The sequence below is a fragment of the Sminthopsis crassicaudata genome, chromosome 5 (genome assembly GCF_048593235.1).
Source record: "Sminthopsis crassicaudata isolate SCR6 chromosome 5, ASM4859323v1, whole genome shotgun sequence".
Taxonomy (NCBI): domain Eukaryota; kingdom Metazoa; phylum Chordata; class Mammalia; order Dasyuromorphia; family Dasyuridae; genus Sminthopsis; species Sminthopsis crassicaudata.
This window is the reverse complement of record NC_133621.1, coordinates 16,496,374-16,520,232: the sequence shown is the minus strand read 5'-3', so window position 1 is coordinate 16,520,232 and position 23,859 is coordinate 16,496,374. Positions and strand designations below refer to the sequence as shown.

General features: G+C 42.3%; 1 protein-coding gene across 3 annotated transcripts in view; it reads right to left on the bottom strand.

Moving 5' to 3' along the window:
* The window catches only part of CREB5 (cAMP responsive element binding protein 5), a 477,814-nt gene that overhangs the window by 26,136 nt on the left and 427,819 nt on the right, over window positions 1-23,859 (bottom strand). The gene's annotated exons all lie outside the window — the stretch shown is intronic.

Below are 23,859 nucleotides of genomic sequence, written 5' to 3'. Positions count from 1 at the left end.
AAGCAAATGCACAACCCGTAACAGTCTGGGGGACTGGAGTCACAGAGAACTCGGATCCCACCCAGCGTTTTCATAGCACTTTGGGCTTCCTCACAACAAGCCCTCGAGGATGGTGCCATAGACGCCGTTATACCCATTTTACAGATGAGAAACCTAATGCCCAGAAAACTGAAGTGATGTTTGGGAGCACCCAGGGAGCGTCACAGTTCCAACAGCTGACATTTTAAGGGTCTTCACAGTCTGTTTGTTCCTAGCTGACCTTTCCAGCCCTGATGAACACTGCTCCCATTCCCACACGCTGTGACCCAGTCCACCTGGCTTCTCCGTTCTTCCCTCACGCCCATTTCCCTTCCCTGTGTTTGCACCGGCCGTCCCCCACATCCAGAAGGCACACTCTCTCTTCCTCGCCCCAAACGTTACCTTTTACAGAGCCCTCCTCCCAGCCAAGTGCTAGCGTCCTCCCCCAAACCACTGTGTATTCCATGACTTTGTACAGATTTGTTCTTATTCATTTTATACATGTGGTATAGATAGCACATACGCAAAGTTAATATGTGACTAAATTAATATAAAAGTTACACATACACATATACAGACACATGTCTAGCTACACGTACACACATAGAAGCAGACCTCATTTTATGGCTCTTCACAGATATTGTCTTCTTTTTTTTTTTTTTTTTTTTTAACAAATTGAAGGCGACCCTATGTTGAGCAGGTCTATTGAGCATATCCTCACACCATGTCTCTTATTTCAACCAGTTTCCTTATTTTTTGATCTATTATGGTGACCTCTGACTAAAGATCTTTGATGCTACTATTGTAATTGCTTTGGTGTGCCATGAACTGTGCCCATATGAAACAGCAAATTTAATCAGTAAATGCCACCAAACAACAGTTCCTGAGTCTCTCCCTCCCTACCCCCACTTCCCTATTCCCAAAGTCACTATTCTGAAATTAGACCAATGAATAACTCTACAATGGCCTCCAAGTGTTCAGATGAAAGGAAGGGTCAATGCATGGGACAAATTTCATCGTTATCCTAATTTAAGAAATTGCCACAGCCCCCCAATCTTCAGCCAAGATGCCCTGATCAGTCAGCGGTCATCAACATTGAGATGAGACCCTCCACCAGCAAAAAGATTGCAACTTGCTGAAGGCTCAGGTGCTGAGCCTTTGCTATTTTTAGCAATAAAATATTTTAAATCAAGGTATGTGCATTTTTAGATATAATACTATTGCATACTTAATGGACTGCAGTATAATATAAATGTAACTTGAATATGCACCGAGAAGCCAAAAATTCTCATGTCTTGTTTTATTGAGACATTTGTTTTATTGCATCATCTGGAATCCAACTGGCAATATCTTCAAGAAAGAGGAGAAAAAGATGGAGGGAGAGAGAGAGAGAAAGAATGAGAGAGAGAGAGAAGGAGGGAGGGAGGGAGGGAGGGAGGGAGGGAGGGAGGGAGGGAGGGAGAGAGAGAGAGAGAGAGAGAGAGAGGAAGAAGAAGAAGGAGGAGGAGGAGGAGGAGGAGAGGAGAGGAGAGGAGAGGAGAGGAGAGGAGAGGAGAGGAGAGGAGAGAGAGAGAGAGAGAGAGAGAGAGAGAGAGAGAGAGAGAGAGAGAGAGAGAGAGAGAGAGAGAGTGTTAGAGTTTAAAAGTGCAATGGAAAGGACTTCAGACGCAATCTAGTCCCCATCCCACAGAGAAGAAAGCCAAGATGCAGGAATAATACTTGGTGGGATTACAAACACATAAGTACTTACCTTCCCCATTGGAAGGTGAGCTCATTGTATATAGGAATTGTTTTATTCTTTGTATAAGTTTCTCCAGTGTGTCTAGCACAATGATTATTGGTAGAATAATTATGTACAAATTAAAAAACAAAACGAACATAGAATGGGAGGTGTACTAACTGGTGGCTTGACTAACAGCCCAATCCAGCAGCATGCACATCATAGCTCCTAAGTTTAGAACTAGGCGGCCATTTCCAAATCAGGGCTCCACTACTTTATTTTACAATTGAGGAAACTGAGTATCGGACTTAAGTGACCTGAGTGAGGCAGTTAGGCAGGCAGTGGTTAGAGCATTAGACCTGCAGTCAGGAAGACCTGAGTTCATATTTAACCTCAGATGCTTGTTAGCTGTGTGACTTCACCTCTGTTTGCCTCAGTTTCCTCATATATAAAATATGGATAATAATATGCCTTCCAGGGTTGTCATGAAGATAAAATGAGAAAATATTTGTCAATCATTTTGCAAACCTTAAAATACTATATAAGCACTAACAATTATTATTATTGCAATGAGGAAGATAACGATTATGATTTATTCATGGTTTGGAAGAAGCTTTGCCTCCCTTCAATGGGTATCGGATCGGTTCAGGGGATGAGTCCCTCATGGTAATATCACTCTGCAGCACACAAAAAGATTTCCTTGACTTTGGGAGGGAATGAACAGGAAGAAGGTAGAATAATGAGGAAAGTAGTATTCTTGTTTAGGATGGGTGGGAAGCCTTCACAATTCTGGGCCCCAGAAAGTTCCTAGCACATCCAAAACACTGAATGGCTCTTGATTAAAAAAATAAATAAAATCTGTCATAAAGGATTACTCAACGATTGGCCCAGGCTGGATTCCTCAAAACGGTTATTGTTGTAGTAACCGATGATCCTCACAGAGCAGAACAATATCCTGGGTCCTCCATCATCAAATAGTTTCTCCTTTAGAAATAGGTCATGCATTAAGAGGTATGTCTCATCGTGGGCTCACCCTACTTCACAAACTCTTTCCTGTAGCAAGGTGGGGAGGGTGGGGGCAGAGGTCAGTGAATAGTATCCTGATCTTGAAATCAGGAATATCTGAGTTCAAATCTTACTTCAGATACTTATATCACCCATAGACACCTCTATAAAATGGGCATGATAATAATATCCTTACTCTCAGATTATTGTAGATTCTCATTTGATGTGAGATATACAGAGGACTTTGCAGACTACTTATGATTCTATGTATTGCCTAATATTATTCCAAAAGGACCTTGAGTTCTCTTTGTGGATTAGCAATCAAAGCTGATCACAGATTGTACTAAATGCTATTAGAGAGCAGGAATAGCTGCAGTAAGCTGAGCTTCTCTGTTACAGAGTTTGCTAGCCGGCACAGGATTCACGGGTTATCACGGCCAATAAATCCATCCCATATTGGCCAACATATTGCAGGTGAGCTGCTCTGTATCTAGCCAGGTCACAGGTCAGAGAACATATTCAGACTGTTCCTAGGATGATCCTGAAGGCATTTTATAATCAGGACTTGTCAGATTTTAATCTTCAGTGTGGAATCTTTGGGAATCCAGGGCAATCTCCGTGCTTTTTGACCACTTACAACAAAACTTCCATTAAATAGACCCCATCTTATCAGAAGTCGCAATTACCCAGAGTTTTTAAATATTTCTGATGAAGTATTGAAATGGAACATAAGCTCACGGGAGGAAATTTGTTTTCTTCATTTCCATTATTTTTCTCCATGTCCTTGTATGCTCAGTACCAAGCAGAGTACCTAATGTATACTAGGCAGGTATTTAATGGGTGCACTGTCTGGAATTAAAGCGATGTGGGTCTACCTTCCAGAGCTGCTCAACTCAGCTCTTTGGTCCCAGCCTCACTTTCCATCACTTGGAGTTTGATGGTTCAACACCATCGTAGGCACGGAAAACAGGAATGGACCGCCAGCTTCAGGGAGCGGTGAATGGCCTGGAATGCAGAGTATATGAAGGGATGGAAATATAAAAAAGCCTGCGGAGGTAGATCAGAGACAGGGAAAGCTTCAACAAATGGGCCAATGGGCCATTTTACCTCAGAGATTTTAAAAAAAGTCAGATTTTTGTCCAGGGGGTGTTATGGTAAGATTGGCACTTTAGCAAAATTATTTTGTCATTTTTCTAGATTGGAGGCTAGAAGTAGGGAGACCTGAATTTTGGGGGGAAAAAAGCACAGGCAATCAAATAGAAACGAGCCAAACAGTAGGATTTTGTTTTGTTTCATTTTTGTTTAAAGCTTCTAGGTCACACAGCTAAAAGTGTCTGAATTCAGGTCTTCCTGACTCTGGTCTATCTATTCAAACACGTAGCTATCCCTATGTTCTTTGTGCTTGTATCTTCAGAGGATATCTCAGGGCTTGGCATACAGTAGGCACTTAATAAATGCTTGTGGATAAGCTTGGGGCAAAAAAACCCAACTTCATCCTGAAGAGAGACATGTCAGAATCAAGATATAGTAAGGGTCAGACTTAGACATTACCACTTGCGATATGTTACAACCTTTTCCATTTCTAATTAGGAACCGATGACTCCTGATGGATGTCCCAGATTGTCATCTCTGTGATAATTAACTTGCCCTATGGAATGAAATTTATTTGACTGCCTCCCGTCAACTCCCTGCCTGGCTCAAGACGCTCTATTAGAATAATAACTCTCCAGCTCCGCTCCCCACATTCCTCAGTCATGCTGCAAGAACTTCATCACTGTGATTCCACCTAATCCCCATGGAGATCGGCAGAACTGGCGGGGCCAAGAGCAGCCTTCAACCCAGCGTGATGCAGGAGAGACGCACTCATTGTCCGAGCTGACAGGTGGCCAGCTCTGTCCACCCGGGACCCTGGCTCTTCTTCTCACCCTCTGGCCCGTAGCCTCCATCACACATTGAAGTAGACCAATCGTTAGGGGATGATTTCACTGTTCTCCGAGGAAGATGGCGCAGTGTGTAGCGGTGGAAAAGTTTCTGAATAGAGTTAGGAGATCTGGGAGAACTTCCGGCTTTGTGTGACTTTAAACAAGTACCTTCTCCTTCCTAAGTTTGTTTCCCCATCTGTAAAATGAGAAATGTGGACTAGAGGATGTCTGAGGGACTTCGTGCGTCCGGATCTCTGGCCTCTTCCTCTCCAGTCCCTTCCTAAGCATCCCAGGGTACCGCTGGAAGGCTCTGGAGACCATCGCCTGGCTCCCCTGTGTCCCAGGGTCAAGGAGAAAGATTACACTCTAAATCATTAAGAGACGGCAAATATACATATTCGTAATCCCCACTTCGAGGAATGATAAATCACCAGCAAATGAATCCAAGCTGTATTTTTCAGAATGACTTTTCTCTTTGAAGTTAAACCATGTCTTGTTTTAAATAACATTCTGTGCCATGCCAAGAAACGGGCTTGGAGGAGGGAGGCTGGCGGGAAATTAATGAGCAAATAAACATTTTTTTCAGCTATAAAAACCCTGGTCATTACTGAGGTGCAACTGCAGGAAAGAATAAAATGATCTTCATGACTTCATAGTCCCTTTGACCGTTTCCATTTATTTGTGATAGCAAACCTGGAGGAACAGTCCAAGGCCGGCCTGCCCTTCTCTTCCCTCTCTTTCTGTCTCTCTGTTTCTCTCTCTGTGTGTGTCTGTCTCTCTCTCTGTTTCTCTCCCTCTGTCTGTCTCTGTTTCTCTCTGTGTGTGTGTCTGTCTCTTTCTCTGCTTCTCTCCCTCTTTCTGTCTCTGTTGCTCTGTGTGTGTGTGTCTCTCTCTCATACACACACACGCACACACGCAGCTGGTTTCAGTCAATGGGGTCACTTCCACTGGGGCTGTGTATTTTATAAGCTCCTTGTTCACTGCTCCCAATGGGAGGGTGGGCCAGCTGCCCTGGATCTGAATGTTGGTCAGAAGTCAGCTATCTACCTCATCCTGCAGCCCTCACCTCCCGCCTGCTCCCTCTCTAACTCAGGGTTCTACAAGGCTGAGCTGAGTGTGCACACACATCTGTGGATATGGGCACACACACACACACACACACACACACACACACACACACACACACACAGAGTCACGCTTCCAGCTCTGGCTGGAGACCCCGCCCAATCACAGACAGCACTGATCTTCCCTTTCCCGGTCCTCATGTCAATTAGAAACATTTGTGGAGCTGGAAACCCTGATTTCTGAGGAGGCTGCGGCGGAGTCCGGGAAGAATCACAACACGTACACTAGCGCTAATCGAAACTGGGATTGCAGAGGAGCGGCGACAGGTTATTCCACGGGCCTTCCTTCTAGGAAGGCTGTGAATGCAGCAGCTACTCAGCTTTGGCCACAAAAGCAACGTGACCATATCAGAATGGGGGGTTTCGGAACTGACTACAACGCAGAGACAACGCGAAAGGATGACTGGGCTCAAAACCATCCTTGGGGGACTCCACCAGTGCATAAAAATGAATGTGGGGAGGGAAATCCCGTTTACTTTTTCTTTTTTGAAAGGAAGTAGTAGTTGTTCTAATGATAGTGGTGGTGGTAGTAGTAATAGTTCTAATAGTAGTGGTGCTGCTGGTAACAATAGTACTAATAGTAATAGCAGGTAGTGGTGGTGGTACTAGAAATGGCAGTGGTAATGGTAGTAGTAGTACTTGTAATAACAGTGGTGATGGGGTTAACAATAGTACTAGTAGTAAGAGTAGGTAATGGTGGTGTAGCAATAGTAGTAGTAGTAGTTGTTGTAGTGGTGGTGATGGTGGCAATAGTACTAGTAGTGATGGTAATGGTAATGGTAGTAGTTATTGTTATAATAGTAATAGTGGTGATGGTGGTGGTGGTTAGAGAAGCAGTAATAACAGTAAGCACTTTCAAACTTCTTTTCTATAAATTGTGTGTGGGATATCCCCTGGATGACTAGGTCAATTCCTCATTTCACTTGGCCCAAATATAACATATTTGGACCATATTCCACAACTCCTGATCATTTTAGGACCACTTTTAAAAGGACAAATGTCTCCAGCTTCAGCACTCTTTCTGTCCCCTGGTATTCTCCATTTCTTTCTTGAGAGGTCATAAAGATACCCATGACAATACCAGACATGACAATTAATAAATAAAAATAGAGCTGGGTACCAGGGAGGTAATTGGGAGCTCCAGTTGGCCAAATTGCTCAGGAAGAGGGAATATCCACACCAAAGAAATTGTAGGATCTGGAAATGGGTTTAATCTATATTACTGTGAAAATTACACAGAATCATGTGAAGTACATGTTTTTTTCTTTTAAAGCATGGAATATCTAATATACTTCTATACACTATAATAAGATTAAAGAATCATCAAATTTCAGGACAGAAGAAGTATGACACCCAACTCACTAGGAGAACTGAGGGAAAGGGAATCCATCTATGGTTATGGCATAGATAAGTCCTGGAAGTTCCTGGACTTTAGAAAGGTTAAGTGACTTGCTTAGTTACTTTTTGATTTGGCATGAAGCTGCTCTCTCTCCCTCCCTTCCTCCCTTCCCCTCTGTCTCTCTGTCTCTATCTCTGTCTTTGTCTGTTTCTCTGTATCTGTCCATCTCTCTCCATCTCTCTCTCTGTCTGTCTCTCTCTCTCTCTCCATCTCTGTCTCTCTCTTTCTCTGTCTCTCTGTCTCTCTCTCTCTGTCTCTCTGTCTCTCTCTGTCTCTCTCTGTCTCTCTCTGTCTCTCTCTCTCTGTCTCTCTCTGTCTCTCTCTCTCTCTGTCTCTCTCTCTCCATCTCTCTCTCTGTCTCTGTCTCTCTCTCTCTCTCTGCCTCTGTCTCTCTCTCTCTCTCCATCTCTGTCTCTCTCTTTCTCTGTCTCTCTGTCTCTCTCTCTCTGTCTCTCTGTCTCTCTCTGTCTCTCTCTGTCTCTCTCTGTCTCTCTCTCTCTGTCTCTCTCTGTCTCTCTCTCTCTCTGTCTCTCTCTCTCCATCTCTCTCTCTGTCTGTCTCTCTCTCTCTCTCCATCTCTGTCTCTCTCTTTCTCTGTCTCTCTCTGTCTCTGTCTCTTTCTCACACAAACACACACACTTACACACACACACACACACACACACACACACACACACACACACACACACCACCCTTTAAAAGTTCATATTCTCCCGACGATGATACATGGCTATTAACCATGGAATGTACCACATGCCCAAAACCAAAATGGAAGATTAGCCAAAGGACAAGAAAGATGGAAGGCGGGGCCATGGAAGTTGAGACATTTTTACCAATTTGCACAAATGGCTTGAAAGCTACTTAGGATAGAAATGATTGGGAAAAGTAGGGAGAAGTGGAACTACAGTGAGAGTAGTCAGTGTTGCCCAGGTGCCACATTAGGTGCCCTTTGACCTGTTGCGTAGCTCCTTTCTGGAGGTTTGATGAGGGAGCACGGATAAGATTGAAAAGAACAAGAAAAGATTGTGGTGGGATGGCCATCTGGGCCACTGGAAGGAAGATCAGTGTTGAGGTGATCCCACTTCTACTTCCAGAGTGAAATGTTACATGAGGACATCATCTTGATAGTCAGAAATGGGCCTCTCCCCGAGGTGCAGAAGAAACACAGGAAGGCCCCGAGAAGAAAACTTCCACCTGAGCACTAGTGTGCTCATGCTACGGGGGTCAGAGAGTTCTTTTCTAGGTCCCTCTAAGGGCTCTTCTATCAATTCCCTAGCCACGAGGTTGACCCAGTTCTGAGGCTTCCTCGCTGCTATCACCTTCACCTCCCCCAGGATATGGGGCTGTTTTAACTCAAGCAGGGACCTATGATCTTCATCCTCTGGCCCGCACCCCTCAACAGCTTAAACAGCTTCGTGCACATAGCGGGCTGACAGAAAACACTTGCTGATTGCCTCTATGACTAAAAGCAGTAAAAGCTTTGAATGGTGTTGTCTAAACATGGAGCGTCTTTGAAGCTTGGGCCAATAACTTCATTTAGAGAAGGATCACTTCTGGTGGTGATGGGGAGGAGAATGGCACTCTTTGTCCTGCTGGGAAACCCAGCACCGGCCATGGCCCTGAGAGCCTCACACCTGTAGGCCTGGGTAATTTTGGGTAACGGCTTATTTCTTGCTTTTATTGAAGAAGAGAGTTCTCTCAGGAAAATAAAAAATAAATACAAAAACATGATCCCCTGTTATTTTATTTTGGATGAGGTTTTAATCAGAAACATAGGGTGGGAACATATGTTAGGAAAACACATTTGAACCCTAGGACTTTTGCATTTATAACTTGCTGTGGAAAATACCAGCTCATGCAACTCTGAATCTGAGAGCAGAAGTCAGGAAATGGCAAGCTCAGGTTCTTACAGCAACCCTACCTCCCTGCATGTATCACAGGAGCCATTATGCCTATGGTGCTGACTTAATCATGTGGAGAATTGGGGTGCACCAGAGAGCAATAGGAAGGATTTGGGGTTCCACTCTCTTCTGTGGTGCTCTTCACAGAAGATGCAAAGCTGGCTTTCATTTATTTTTCTCCTACTTATATTGTGCCTTTTCCCATGAGCATAAACATATGCAGCAGCTCCCAATCTATGTGCCTGGAAATCGTCTGTACCGAAAGCCCTTATTGTGACAACTGATACATGGGTCCAGAATGTGGTAGTGGGCCTGCTGGGGAGAGTAGCAGGTCAGGATCACATCACACCAATTCTCCACTGACTCCTATCTCATATTCTTCCTTGGTAGGACCTCTGTGGGCATTGTGCTCAGCTCCTGAATGCAATGGTTGGGAATAGAAGGATTGTGGTTAAAGACCTCAAATGGCTCCCATTAAAAATCAGGAAATTGGTTTAAATGACTTAGACACAGTAGGAGATTAATAAATGTTTGAAATTTCACATGAAATACTCTCTTCCTGAAAAGCACTTGATGAAGGTCAGATGCTATAATAAAGTTGTCCTCTATATAGATCCAGTTTATGAGATAGAGAGAAAAAGCTCAAGTTATTTGGAACAGATGCTTTAAAATAAGATATTTTTTCCCTTCAAACTAGGTGCTTATAATATTTGTTGAATTAAACTCAATTATTTGAATCCTCACTTTGCAAATGATTCTATATAAGGATTGGCTGAGAGAAGGGAGCAGGCTTATCCTGGAGGAGAGAAGATTTGTGGGACATGATGGCCATTTTTGAGTTTCTAGAGGGATGGCCTATGGAACAGGAATCACACTTGGCCCTGGTGGGCAAAACCAGGAGATGGGGAGATGTTGCAGAGAGTTAAGTTTAGATTCCGTTATTGGAAAGCTTCCTAAAATTTAGTCAGTTAACTAACATTTATTAAATAGCTAAGTGCCAGGTATTCGTCTAAGTGTGGGGAATTACAAAGATATTTTTAAAAAATCATTCTCTCTTTCAAGCTAAGATTCAAATAAAAGAACCTGTTTCTTCTTTTCTTTGTTCTTTCTTTCTTTCTTTCTTCCTTTCTCTTTCTTTTTCTTACTTTTTCTTCCTTCCTTCCTTCCTTCCTCTCTCTCTCTCTCTCTCTCTCTCTCTCTCTCTCTCTCTCTCTCTCTCTCCCTTCTTTCTTTCTTTCTTTCTTTCTTTCTTTCTTTCTTTCTTTCTTTCTTTCTTTCTCTATTTCTTTCTTTCTTTCTTTCTTTCTCTATTTCTTTCTTTCTTTCTTTCTTTCTTTCTTTCTTTCTCTATTTCTTTCTTTCTTTCTTTCTTTCTCTCTTTCTCTCTTTCTTTCTCTCTCTCTTTCTTTCTTTCTTTCTTTCTTTCTTTCTTTCTTTCTCTCTCTCTCTCTCTCTCTCTTTCTTTCTCTCTCTCTCTCTTTCTTTCTTTCTTTCTCTCTCTCTCTCTCTCTCTCTCTCTTTCTTTCTCTCTCTCTCTCTCTCTCTCTCTCTCTCTCTCTCTCTTTCTTTCTTTCTTTCTTTCTTTCTTTCTTTCTTTCTTTCTTTCTTTCTTTCTTTCTTTCTTTCTTTCTTTCTTTCTTTCTTTCTTTCTTTCTCTTCCTCCTCTTCTTCTTCTCCTCCTCCTCCTTCTCCCTTTTTCTTTTACTTCTCCTCTTCTTCCTCCTCCTCTTTCTGCTCCTTCCAGTGGTGAGAGTCTTGTCATTTTTCCCCTGATTGACAGTACAAAGTACTTGACAGTTTTTAGAGATTCAAGTGAAGAAGAATAGACGTACAAGATACAGACAGGAGTAAACAGACTGTAATCTGAGAAGGGAAGACATTAGCAGCTGGAAGGGCTGGGAAAAGCCTCTGGCAGAAGGTGAGATTTGAGCTGAATCTTGAAGAAACAGAAGAATTGAGAATTGCTTCACAGAGAGGGCTGCCTGGGGCAGCAGTGGGCTCCCTCTCAGAGGGCGTCTTGGTGCAGTGGTTGGCTGCCCACTGGTTTGGTTTTTTGTTTGTTTTTTGGCATTCTGATAAGGGTTTGTGCTAGGAGAGAAATCTTAGGGAAATTTGGGTGATTTAAAAATGAAAAATGTCAATAAAATATTTTTAAAATGATAAAATCATAGATTTAGAGCTGCAAGTGATAGTATAGTTCATCTGGTCCAGCTCTCTCATTTTTAGCATGAAGAATTGCATTTAAAGAAATTAGATAATTAGTCTGAGGTTACACAGGAAGTAAGTAAAAGGTCTAACCTAACCTAAGTCTTCTGATTCCAAATCCAGCATATTTTCCACTGAAGTATAATGAGGTGATTGAGTCTCCTTCCTTTCACTGAGAGTGGGAGACTATGGATATGGAATGGTGTATATATGCTTTTGGAACATAGTAGATGTTTAGATTAATTTTCTTAGGATCTTTTTTTTAAAAATAAGAGAAATTTCACTAGGTATGAGGAGGATATATTTAAAAATAATAATGTTGTAAAAATCAGTGGCACAGTCAATATTTTATTTGGCGCTCTCTCTCTGTCTCTCTCTGCCCCCCTCTTTTCCCAATTCTCTCTCTGTCACTCTGCCTTTCTATCTCTGCCTCTCCCTCTGCCTCATTCTCTTTCCCCCTCCCTTTCTGTCTTCTTCTTTATCTCCCTCTCTCTCTCCTTTCAGTAAAGAGGGCAATAATAGTTTCATAAAAGCAAGAGGTATTGATGAATCTTAAAAAAGCAAAAATTTGCAGAAATTTTTCAGAGATTAAGGGCCTGGGATTATTATAGTTCAAAGTTTCTTTCAGTCTCAGCACCATTTCTAGCATTTTAGCCAAATCATAATCGAAGAGAGCTCCCCATTAGAAAGCCATGAGAAAAAAACCATACATTTTGATTTGATCCATGTGCTCAAATTTAGTTCATTTCATAGAGCAGGCATGTTTAATTTATGAAGTATCTGACCACTTCTTTATGTGTCTATAGAGAAAATAAGAATTAAGAAATACTGTTGAATAATATCCAAGCGTATGACAGGTCTTGGATTTCCCCACCAAACTAATGGGTAACAACTCCTTCTGGGGCTTCAGGGAGTCCCAAATCTCACTGATTCCAAATCACCACCATCATCCACACTTGAAAAAAAACATCTCTCTCAAAAATAAGGGGTCAAATATTAATAGGTGACATTGCTAGAGTGCTTTATGATTTGCAAAGCAAAAATTTCTTAGGGGCCTCAAAACCACTTAAGAAGGTAGTTATACAAGAGTTATTTTCCCCAATTTTTTCACAGAAAAAAGTAAGGCTAGGGGAGGTAAAGCCACTCTCAGCTAAGCTCTGAATCCATATTTTCCTGATTCCAAGTCCAAAATGTTACCTGCCATGGACTTTGCCTCTCTAAAGCTTCCTGATGATTACACCATCCTTTCAGACAAATCATGGAGTCAGATCAGCTCTTTAAAAAATAAGATCCTTCTATTTTAGCCAATGGCATCAGAATTCATCACTCACGGGGCAGAATATATACCATATATGCTTTTTAGGCTGTAGCCATGGGAGGGAAGCTTGTGAATAACCAAGTTTCTTCTTCTGAATGTTTAGATCCTTGACTCAGTTACACACAGATCACATTTATTATGCAGCATCCTAAAGTTGTCAAAGCACTTCCTTCACAATAGTCCAATGGAATGGATTTGGAGTTGGAAGGGACCTTAGAAGTTATGGAAGCCAGCCTTCTTATTTAAAACAGGAGGAAACAGCCTCAGAAAGCTAAGATGACCTGTCCATGATCACACAGGCAGTAAGTAGCAGTCAGTCACTCAACAACTTTGGGGCTTATTTTTCCCAACTATAAAATGAGGGAATTGGACTAGACGATCTGCAATCTTATGTGATCATATCTTACTTGGACATCATTATTTGAATGTTATCTCCCCTATAGTGATGTAAGCTCCTTGAGAGATGGGTTGTTTTGTTTGTTTATTTGTTTGTTTGTTTGTTTTTGGTTTTCTTCATATACCCAGAGCTTCTAAGGCACAATGGCTGACACTCGGAAGGTGTTGACAAATGATACTGATTTGACTTTATTAAATCATAAATCTATGAGTCTGTTAGTATCTTCAGATAACATCTGAACTTAGATCTTCCCAACAATAAGTGCACTTCTGGAATAGCTTTAGGTTGTTTCTTAATGTGGTGCATTCATTCATACTCCTTTATTCATCCAAGTTTCATTTATTAAGAGCCTACTATATGTCCAAGCACTGGGCAAGGCACTGGGAATACCAAGAGAAAAATGAAACTGCCCCTTCCTTTAAAAAGCTTACACTTAATATTTATACCATTAAATAAAGACAAAAAGTATGTATACACACATCTATCATATATATATATATATATATATATATATATATATATATATATATATATATATATATATATATATATATATATATACAGAGAGAGAGACAGAGACAGAAAGAGAGAGAGAGAGAGACAGAGAGAGAGAGAGAGAGAGAGAGAGAGAGAGAGAGAGAGAGAGAGAGAGAGAGAGAGAGAGAGAGAGAGAGAGAGAGATGTAGAGAGAGTATAAAATAAATTTGTGGAAAGATGCTAATACAGGGTTAAGGGATCAGGAAGGTCTCACGTAAGAGGTAGCATTTGAGCTCAGTCTTGTGCACAAGTAATCTTGATGGCAAAGTAGAGACGAGTCAAAGATACTGAGACTTACAAACCAAAAGCATACATATATTTTCCATGCTATCCCAGTAATCTAGTCACCCAATGTGCATCAACAAGTGGTCCTTTCCTTCTATACAGGATTAAAAAGATTTGAGTCCATCTGAGGATAAAATTGTGTCCTGTATCTTTTTCAAAAAAGTGAATAAGAGACTTTTGGCTGCTTCTGTAAAGTTTCTGAACTATCTGTGGTTAACCAGGGGCTAACACAATGGTTAACCAAATGTGTCAACCGCTAACCAAATGGAAATGCTGATGGTGTGTCCATGGATAAGTTCTCCCTTCCCTGTGACACATAGTTCAACTAGCCTCATGCATGGCTTCAAATAATGGCTCACTGTTAAAAAAGACTTTCTCCCAGGGCCACCAACCTCACTGGGGTCAAGCCCTTGTCTACCAGATGTTGGACTTTCTAATGGACAGAAATGATCTTTCTGCATGGCAGATGCTTCATGACTTCCAGCCCTGGACCTGGCAGATTCTCTAATGCGATCCAGTTAAGTGATTCTAGCACTGTTTTCTCAGCACATCTTGATTCTAGGCTAACATTCTGATGGGTTTTTGATGAGACAGAACTCAACAGAATGAAGTGTTTTGTTTTGTTTTTTCCTGAGGCAGAAGATCCAATGTTTACTTAGTCTACTTTCAATAACCCTTTTTAAAATTAAATTTAGAACTTAAAAAATAATTATCTCATAGTATCATAGATCTAGAAATGGTCAAGTCTAATTCCCTTCTTTTTATGGAGAAGAAAACTATTAAAACATAGATGAGTGGCAATCTGCTTTAGTGGAAAGTACCCCTATCCTGGAGTTCCTTGTGGTATTGAAATCACACATTCTTCCCTATTTGCTCGTTGCTCTGATTAGTAAGGCTAGTTCCAAGAACATTTATAAATATATTAAATATTTTGTTATAAACAAACATTCTGTGGCTGAGATCTGAGGTCTAAGTAGGTTCTCTTTTCATTTAGGGGATTTTAACCTTTTGGTGTTATAGATCTCTGGCAGTTTGCTATAGAACAAAATGCTATAAAATCTACCAAGTTTCTTCTTCTGAATGTTTAGATTGTTGACTCAACTCAACTCAAAACTTCTAGACTTATAAAGGAAGCAGTTTCTATATTGAAACCAATACTGAAATACATTTATTGAAATATTAAAAAAAAAACAAATGAATGTACCCCACATTAAGAATCCCTCTTTAAAGAAAAATAGATGAAGCTGTACATTAAGCACACATGAACCATAAGCTCATATATTAGAATGTCAATTAATTAGCCATTTTAAAGGTGATTGACTACCATATATGTCAAATATGTTTCTTTGATCCCTATATCCCATGTCTGTCTCCAAAACATTTGCTTTCTTAAGAAGGAGACTCAGACTAATGAAGCCTTAATATCTCATAAGTCAGCAGCTGTGGAACTCTGGTACCGGACAATTCATGCTCTGACAGGCTGGGTCCAGTCATTAAATGTTCCATGACCTTTTTTTTTCCATAAGGGGGTGTTATCCTGGCCCACTTCAGCTAGGATAATGACAGCTTCCCTCCCAAAAATTCCCTTGAAGGTTCCAACTGGCAAGGCTTTACTTCATTTCCTTTCTTTGAATGAAGGGTTGAAATCTAATGGTTAGCTGAGAATGGCAGCCATGGGTCCCATGCTCATTTCTTTTTTCCCACTGAGGAATCAGTTATCTCAGTCTGGACAGTTCCTCTGGTCCATTGGAGGTTACCAAGGATGGGGGCTAATCCCCTATTATTAATATTGACGCTATTTTGAGAAGTCAGGTGGAATTTCAATTGGGTTGACAGACACCGTATAACCGGCCACCAACAGCACGAAAGCACTGATAAACATCCTATGGGGCGATCCTCTTCAATACTCGTTGACTTGAATCTTGGGTAATCCAATGCTGACCTAGTAGCATTCATCTATATAACTGGATCTTTGATTTCATAGAACTGGGAAACTCCCGAAGGATAGAATTTTGTTACTAATACAGCTTGACACTGCAATTTCTAATCTCCAGAAACTGTCTGGATAAGCTTAAGACCACAGAGCCAGTATGTGTCAGGGGTGACACTTGAACCCCAAACTCTGAGGCCAGTCCCCATTCACTATGCCAAGCTCACTCTGAATGAGAATTTATTTATTTTGAAAGGAGCATCAGAGGACCACAGTGATGTGGGCAAGTTATCATTGGAAAGCAACTCAATCACAATATTTACTCTATCTATTAGAGGTGCCTTCCCTCCTCCGTACTTAGTTGTGTTGAAATTGGAATGGACATCCACCAGTCAGCTGAGCCCCTGCCAACAGTTTCCATTAGTAAGTACACAGTCAGGCCCATTCAATTCAATTCAATTCTATTTTTTTAAAAAATTTTTTTCAATTCAATTCCAAATGACAACTGGACTGTCTTCCTTATTTAAAATTCTGTGAAATTCAACTCAATTTAATACACTTTTAGTGAGTATCTAAGAAGGACCATTTGTGACAGATTCCTTCTCTAGAAGTCTCACAAGACCAGCCAGTCGAGGACTGTTGACCGGTATGGAAGACCAGTATGATGAGGGGATGTGGCAGAAGATAAATAGAAAAATATTCTTCGAGAGGACTGGGTGTTTCCTGGTCCAGAAGAACACCTTATGCCCATGAGAACAAGTGTTGTGTCTTATGGAATCATAGAAATTTAGAGGTGAAAGTCTGAATTCATAAAACCATTACAATTTAGCTCTATCTTCCCCTACCAGAATTATTCCCCATTACTGCCTCTCATTCATTCTATATTCCAGGTAAGCAGATCATCTGTTCTTCTCATTATGAGACATTTCATCTCTCACCTTTATGCTTTTGTCCCCTTTGCCCCTTCTCATGGCAGCCCCACAGATTTTCTCTAATCTATAGCTTTAGAGCTCTCTCCTGCCCCAGACGTTCCCTATTGTCCTCATTCCTATACTGGAAACTATCTGTGCATGATTTATCTCTCCCTCCTCACTGAAATATAAGTTTCTTGAGGGCAGCAACTGTTACCTGTATATCGATTCACAGTATCTCCTATATGACTAAGACAAGGTAGGTGCTTAATAAATATGTTAGGACATGTATTTCAACATATTTAACATGTATTGTACTATCTGCCAGCTAGAGGAGGGGGTGGAGGGAAGGAGGGGAAATTTGGAACAAAAGGTTTTGCAAGGTGTAATGGGTGACTCTCTCGCTGATTGGCTGTGTGTGTGACCTCACAGGCCCTTTATAAGCCCACTGCAGGCAGCAGTCGCTCTCTTTAACCTGGGGCTCTTCACCCTGGCTCCCTAGCCTGCGTGGCCAAGCCAAGATGGGTAGCCAAAAGAGGTAAGGATTTTGGTAGTGAACACGTGGGTCTTCTGACCAGGTGTTCACTAGGGAGCTGACATGTCAGGGCATTATGTGAGTAGGTATAATAAAGGCTTTTAAGATTACACATGGCTGTTCTTGAGTGCGCTACCGGTTATTAAACTATAGATTCAAGAGATCGTGGCCAGAGACCTTTGAAGGCCTCAGAGGAGGCGAGCTGGGTAGAGTTGATACTGCAAAGGACAGTGGTCAAAGGTACTCTGTTGGGCCTAGGGCAGACTAGTAATTGTAACTGCCAGGAGAGCATGTTACAGCAAGGGTCAATGTTGGAAAAATTACCCATGCATATGCTTTTAAATAAATAAATGAAAATAAATTTTAAAAAATAAAAATAAATAAATGCATTAGGAGTTGTGATATGTGATAATAACTGGTTATAAGAACTATGCTGTAATGTAAAAATGGATATCATGAATACAAAGGAAGAATACAAAGGGGGTAGAGTTATATGAATGAATTCAAAGAATTAGGAGAATGTAGGTGGTAGTGATATACATGGAAGGGACAGCAACTGCAATATAACCAAAAGTAAATGGTGTGTTCAAACATTGTAATTAAGAAAAAGTAAAATTAAAATTAAATGTGAAAACCAGTGAATGGTGTGACATTATAATGTCCACTATAATGCCCCCAAGAAAAGCTATGAAAATATCCTTCTCCCGGATCCTTTACAGAGTGGGAGACTATGGAAGCCTAACACTGCATACAAAGTCAGATCTTTCCAAACCGTTGGGTAGTTTTGCTAAATTGTTTTCCCTCTTCACTCCTTTCCCCCACTTTGTTGAAAGGGAGAGACACCTTTAGGAAATGCTGGTTACAAAGATATCAATACAATTTATTTCAAATATATTCTTGCCCAATTGGCTTGAATTTTACAAAAGTGGAGCGTGAGGCAGGCTCAGGCAGATCAAGTGATCTCCCTTGCCCGGGGTCATCCAGCTAGTCAGTGGTCCAGGCTGCTCAGCCCCCCTGCCCAGTGCTGTATTGGCTGCCCATCCTGACTGCCCATTTTAAAATCTGGCCTTGAACTTTTGCTACATCCTGAGTTGTAAATCAGAAAGAGATGCAGCATCTGACATTGCTAACAGGCCATGTGTGGAGCCTTCTCAGGGTAAGTGATTTAATTTGTCCCAGAGATGGGAGCCATCCGGGGCGTGCAGGCACACTAATTACAATCAGGGTGGAGAATGGAGAATCAGATTTAGGCAAGACCTGCAGGCTGCATGAACCTAGCTGATTTCCAGTAGAAAACCCATAGGAACATAGATCAAAAGCTAAAGGGACTTTAGAAGCTATTTTCTACTTTTCTTCCTCCCCAATTTACGATGAGGAAACTGAGTCCAAGCGAGGCTAATTGACTTGCCCAATAACTAATAATAATTCAGAATTGAAATTTGAATTCATATCCTCTGACAACAAAGTCACCATTTTCCTGCCAGTTTCTGCCCTGAGAATAACAGAGGATTTCCAAGTACCAGCCCCCTTTCTTCCCAGCGGCTGCTGAGTATCTTTTCCTAGCCTTTCTCCTCTGTCTGCCTAAAATAGCTGCTGATTCGATTCTCTGAAATCTCCCACAACTTTAGCCTTTTTACATGTCTGTGAATGGACCTTTGTAAACGCTTCAGTATGAAATTCTCTTCTCCCAGCATCTGATTAGCCTCACACATGGTACCCAGACTGTAGCATGAGACTGAAAACAGATATTAGATTTCCCTGTGGACCAAAAACAAAAAGCCCGGGCAGCAGATCCAGTGTAGTTCACACCATCAGGGATTTCAAAATGTTTTTCTATAGAAGAATCAGCTTAGGAAGTGGGAAGTTTCTTCTAATAAACAGTATTTGATGGAGCTATGATTCTGTAGCCGTGGCAAACTCCTAGTGATGATGATGATTTGAAAAGGAGCTAGAAGATGGAACCTCAGACAAGATTTTGGGGAAACTGCATTCTGGGAAACAAAAGTGAGGCCCTCCAGGCGAGGGGGGTGTTCAAAGTCATGGAGATGGGGGATGGAAGGGGAAAGGCACAAAGGCTAATTTGGCTGGATTACCGAGTGAAAGGAAATGATGTACAGTGAATGAGCTTGGGAAAGTGGGCTGAGCCAGATTGTGAGAGGCTTTAAATGCCAAATTGAGGAAGCTGTAGTTATCCTTGAGGCAATATGGAGCCACTGATGTTTCTTAATCAGGGAAGTGGCACACTGGGAATGGGGATTTGAAAATATTATTCTGGAATTTTTCTGGAGAATAGATTGGAAAGGGAAAAAACGGAAGTTGGCCATGCAATTAGGAGACTACTACTACAACAGTCTGGTTGTGTAAATGGACAGAAGGGAACCGATGAGAAAATGTAGCCAGAGAATAAAGTTTGGCACTGATCAGGTAAGAAGGAGGTGGAAAGAAACCCCATTCATAGAGAGGGCTTAATAAACAAGTCACAGGGAGATGAATCCACTTGCCCAGGGTTATAGGGTTGATAAATATCCAAGGCAAGATTTGAATCCAACTCTCCCTGACTCCAAATCCAGCATTCTATGCCCATCCCGCTGCCTTTATGATAAAAATGCCCGAATAGAATCCTTTCCCCTATCCCTATTTAAAAGAAACTCAATGTGTAGCTAATCACTGGGGAAAGATCAAAAAACCCGAGAGCTATCTGTTGATGATGATGGCACAGCTCCAGATAAATAGATGAAACATAATAATATTTTTGAAACCCTCCAGGGTGATGAATTTGTGGTCTTTACTTGTTTCCATTCTTGGATCTGCTACCACAAAAAGGAGAAAGGGGAAGCTGAGATCTCCTTTTTGCCTGGCTTTGCTCATACTTTTTGAAAGGGAAGGTGGCTAAGATGTGTAAAGGGGCTGTCAGCAGCCTGACGCCGTCTCCAGGCTCAGCTGCTCTGCTGTGGGCCCCACTGCTTCCCCTGATACCAGCAGCACTTACCACACGCACAGTGAAACAGGACACAAAGGGAGGACTGGCACCCAGTTAGGCTACTAAGGGCGGCTCAAGGATTTTCTGAGGATGGGAGCTTTAAGAGGACCAGATCTCATGTGTAGCCGGGTATTCTGGCGGATAGAAATAACTGATCTTTTTATAGCTCTTTAAGGCTGGTAATGAGAACCATAGGCTTATAATTAGAAGAGTCCTTAGAAGCCATTGAATTCCAACCTTCTCATTTTATGGCTGAGGAAACTGAGGCATAGAATGTAAAGCTGAGGAAACTGAGGCATAGAATGTATTCATCATAACCGGGAAGCAGGCCATGTCCTGAACTTTTTCTGTTTCCAAGCCCAGAATTCTCTCTGATGCTTCATAGACATTATGTCTTCTTTATCATCCTGGAGAAGGATTCTAATTTGGTCATTTTTCCATTCTACAGACAGATGGAGGTGATCACGGGATCCTAGGTTTTGAGCTCAAAGGACTTATGAAGCCATAACATCCAATCGCTTCATAATATCGATTAGCATTAGAGGGCCAGAGGGGGCAGTGACTCACTCCACAGGTAGCAAAGGCAGCTCCAAGTGCGGGAGTCCTGACTCTCAGTTCTGCTGATTAATTTGTGTTTCTCCCAATTAACTCAAATTCATATGGTGTTTTATGCTTTTCTCACAACTGAGAGACATGAGCAGGGGAAACATTCCCATTGACAGAGGAAAACCCAACCTTTACCTTACAAAGAAAGGGCCCGAATGGTAAAAATGAAGATAAATGATTGGGAAGAAATGCGTCCCTTTCAACAGGTCAAGTCACGCTGGATGCAACGAGCTGTTGTTAACAGACCACATCTTACACATTTAGAAATGATGGCGAGCTCTTGTGTCTGCATCATCTTATTGCCAGAACTTCCCCCTCCTCCCTGCTCAGAACGCCATCCTAATGGCAAAGAATCAAAATGATTCCCAGCTGGAGCAACTTCAGAGGATGTTTTGTCTACCCTGCCTCATTCTACTGATACAGAAATGAAAGGACTTGTCCAAAGTGATCCAGGGATTCAGGTCCCGGTGGAGTCTAGGCTCTCCACCTTCAGACCTGGCACCAAGGACAGCTACAATTAATGGGGGAGCTAGGAGGAAGCCAATATGTACTTGAGGTAAAGAGAGACACCCTAAGAACTCATCTGCTCCAGAGCTAGAATGGGTTGCCTTGGGGAGGGGGTCCCGGCTGGTCTTCAGGGAAGGGCTAGATGATCCCATGCAGGGCTCCCAGTAGAAGGGATCCTTACTCAGACAAAACTTAGCCCACTCAGAAATGAAGGAAAATGGCAGGGAGGAAAACTGACCAACCCATTGGCCACTGGGCACGCAGTGTTCTCTGTCCCTAGGTTTTTTCTCTCGAGCAGACCTGGAAGAGTATTTTCTCAATTGGTCCCTGGAGGCACAACAAACATTTATTAAATGCCCATTGTGATCTAGACAAGTCAAAACCAAAATGCTGCTTGTCTTTGCCTTCACTGAATGTTGGGGGTCCACCCATGTTGGATCACTCAGCATCAGAAGCTAGATTTGAATCCAGCTCCTGTCTCTGAGCCTGGCACTGTCTCTGCACCCCTCACCCGGTCCTCCTGAGAGAGGAATGTTGCTCCCAAGCCCAGGGTTTATTTCAGGCTTCATTCCATTCTAAGAACTTGCTGGATACAAAGACATTTCCAGCCCTGCCCACCAGAAGCAGAGCAAGATCCCCAACAAGCGCAGAACATCCAAGATCAGTTCACGGTCCCTCGGTGTCTGGGGTGGGGGGCAGTGACCCGTGGCCCTCTCCCCCTTACAGTGCCGAGGTCCCAGCTGATGCCAGGGCCAGAAAGGCAGACATGGCTTGGGGCCAAACTCCTTTAGTCAGTATCTTCTGGGCTCTGCCCACCCATGGGTCCCATCCGAGGTGCCCCATGGGCCCTTCCAGGGGAGCAGACGAGTCTGCTTTCCCACAGACCAGAAAGGAACCTCCTCGTCTCCACTACAGCCGAGCAGCTGAATGCACCATTATCAAGGACACCAGAGAAGTTCCCACTTTCCTGGCTACTTCTCCTTGGCCCTTTGCCAAAGCACAGAGACAAGGAGCAGCAAAAGGCCTGGGTGAAGGGCTATTTCCCCAGACTGCTTCCCTTTACTGTGGTTAAAGCAACGACAGATAATGGATCACAGGTCCTTGGCCCCTTCCAATTGTTATGGGGGAAAGGTTGTTTATTAATTCAATTAATCTGCTTATTTATCAGAGCTTGGGTGGCAGGGGCCATCAGAGGGCCCAGGGGAACCTGTGGCCAATTGTCTGCAGCTGGACTTGGAGGGGGATGGGCATGCCATTTCCTACAATGGCACCTGCTGAGATGGCATCAGCTGGCACAAGAAGAGGAAACCGGGACAACGTAATGAATGTAGGGTGGGTGGGAGAAAAACGCTCTGAAAAGTCTGGAGCACGAGAGCAATAACTGTTGGCATTATCGATTCAGGAATACCTGGATGCAAGTCTCGCCTCAGACATAGGCTGGCTGTACGGCCAGGGTCACTTAAGCTCTCGGTATTTCAGGTAAATTCTTTATGCCTTCATTATAGTCAGACGGCTGTTCTGCATTTGGGGAGGGAGTTTGCACACCAGGAATTCCCTTTGCTAACAAAAACACAGCTCTAGTCAAAGCCCCCCTCCCTCACAACAAACCGGCAAAAATTCCATGTTTCACAGATAATCTTCTCAGCTCAGAGAAGTCCTATGTCAAACATGGCAGCTGTTTGTGTTTGTAGCTGCTATTCATAGAATTTTCGTTTTAGAATAGACTGTGGTTCAAGTGGAGAGGAGGAGGGTGGGATCCTACCTCTGCAGATGGGCACTCCTGTCATGTAAATACTGAGACTGACATTAAAGAGAAACTTTGATCCCAAGTGGGCCAAATATATACTTTGTGGAAGTGAAACTATTGTCAAGACAGCAGAGTGGAAATGTTGCTGTTGCCTCTGCTGACTTCTGGCACTCTGAAGAAGGGTATGAGTGTCTTCTCTAAGGATCTCACAGCTGTGGCTGCCAAACACCAGGGCAGCCACCGGGAGCAGAGGTCCAGTGCTGCTATGATTAGTGATCGCTCCCTGAATTTCTAAGGAACCAACCAAATGCCCAATAGAAGTTTGGCCTCCCACTCTCCAATTGATAAATGGTCAAAGGATAGAAAGAGATAATTTTCAGATGAAGAAATTAAAACCATTTCTAGTCATATGAAAAAATTTGCTCTAAATTACTATCGATCAGAGAACTCTGAGGTACCACTACGTATCTTTCAAGTTGTCTAAGATGACAGGAAAAGGTAACGATAATATTGAAGGGGATGTGGGAAAACTGGGATGCTAATACATTGTTGGTGGAGTTGGGAACTGATCCAACCATTCTGAAGAGCAATAGGGAGCTATCCAAAGGACTATCAAACTGTACATATCCTTTGATCCATCCGTGTCTCTACAGGGTCTGTATCTCAAAGACAGCATAAAAAAGAGAAAAGGACCCACGTGCACAAAACTGTTTGTAGCAGCTCTTTTTGTAGTGGCAAGGAACTGGAAGTTGAGGGATGCCCATTAGTTGGGAAATATATGAATAAGTTATGGAATATTATTGTTCTATAAG